The sequence below is a fragment of the Microtus pennsylvanicus genome, chromosome 18 (assembly GCF_037038515.1).
Source record: "Microtus pennsylvanicus isolate mMicPen1 chromosome 18, mMicPen1.hap1, whole genome shotgun sequence".
NCBI classification, from domain to species: domain Eukaryota; kingdom Metazoa; phylum Chordata; class Mammalia; order Rodentia; family Cricetidae; genus Microtus; species Microtus pennsylvanicus.
Window position 1 is genome coordinate 38,389,570 of NC_134596.1, and position 1,571 is coordinate 38,391,140.

General features: G+C 42.5%; 1 pseudogene; it reads right to left on the bottom strand.

Moving 5' to 3' along the window:
* Positions 1-212: 212 nt before the first annotated feature.
* LOC142837422 (protein BTG3 pseudogene) lies at positions 213-1,070 on the bottom strand (annotated as a pseudogene).
* Positions 1,071-1,571: the final 501 nt, after the last annotated feature.

Below are 1,571 nucleotides of genomic sequence, written 5' to 3' on the forward strand. Positions count from 1 at the left end.
TTAAGTCCAATGTTAAAAACTCAGGCACTTGACTAACTTTAATAAAGTTTCTCAAACTATTTCAATATATCTAAAGTGCATATATATATATATATATATATATATATATATATATATATATATATGTTTTTAAAGAAAGATTATTCTCAATAACTTTTCTATAAAAATAAGTTTGATGGTTTGGCCCATCTAACTTCACTACAAGTAGGAACTTTAAGTATATATAGTAAAGTCTATTCTTCCTTTCTATCAACATGACAAACAAAATCAAAAGGAGCTAGTGAGGCGCTAACATGTTAATCCAGTGATTTCGGTCGCAGTGCATTCCAGGAGGAGGCACCCATGTCACTGGAATTGGACGGTATGGTTTATTCTTCCTTCCTGGATTTGGATAACCAAATGGAACAGGAGGAGGATAGTGACTCTGATGGCCATTCCCTCAGTACATTCCTGGCTTTTTTCTGGGCAATGGATGCCACACTGGAAGAGGTGGGAATATCAGTTCTGAAATCTGGCACACCGGGCTTGGTGTTGCAGTCACTGAACTTGGTTTCACTTCCACTTCTTTGCTTGTTTCTTCATCTGAAGAAGATGATCCTGAGTGATAATCAGAGGTCACCTTATCAAGAGCCCTGCTAACTTTCTTGGAAACCTTATCCTTGTTTTCATCCTCATTTTCAAAGCTGGCAACGATGAATGCATTGTTTTTCTCTCCATACCGACAGCACACCTCACATGGATCCACCCAGAGTGTAAGTTCTTTTGGCAAGCCTAGGTCACTGTACAAAATGCAGCTGTTCTCACGGGCTTTCAGGACATCGGGATCAACTCTCTGAAACTTATTGACACGAATACATCTGTAGGCCTGTCCTTTTGATGGTTTTTCTGGGTACCAGTGGTTTTTATATTTTTCTTGATGTATTTGAGTCAGTTTCTCAGCAAATCTCTCAACGGCTTCTTTTTTCAATTTATCATGTTTTCGAACCAGCCTTGTGAAGAAGAAGACAACAGCAGCAATTTCATTCTTCATTTTTCCCCGCTGCCACTCCGGGGGCTGCACCCTCGCTGGCTGCGACCTCCTTCCGTGGCCCGGGGAGCTGAGCAGGAGCGCGACTCTGGTCCGCCTAGTGCGGCTGCTGCTCCTCGTCTTGCTGCTCCTGCTGCTGCATTTCTTAACTACTTTCAATTCCATCTTCCCTGATGTTTCTCTTCCTTCCAGGTACTTACATTTGCCTGGAACAATTTGCCTTCAGGGAAAGCAAGCAAACAAAAGTAACACTAACCAGAACTGGCTAACACATGTGTGGCCAGTTATCTCATGTATTATTGGCAGGTACACGGACAGGGACATGTAATTAATGGCAGGCTATTCTCTGTGGCTATTCATTAGCGATGCAGAAGTACTTTCTTACCAAAGGTAAAATTGGAGTCCCAAAGGTAAAGCATCAAGCATTTTCTTCACTCAGAGCAACCACACCCAAGTCAGTTTTGTCCTCTCCCAGCGTGGCCACTCTGTGTTTAGAGGCACTATATACAGATGGCGAGGGGAAGCAGAAGGTGCGGCCTCTCCT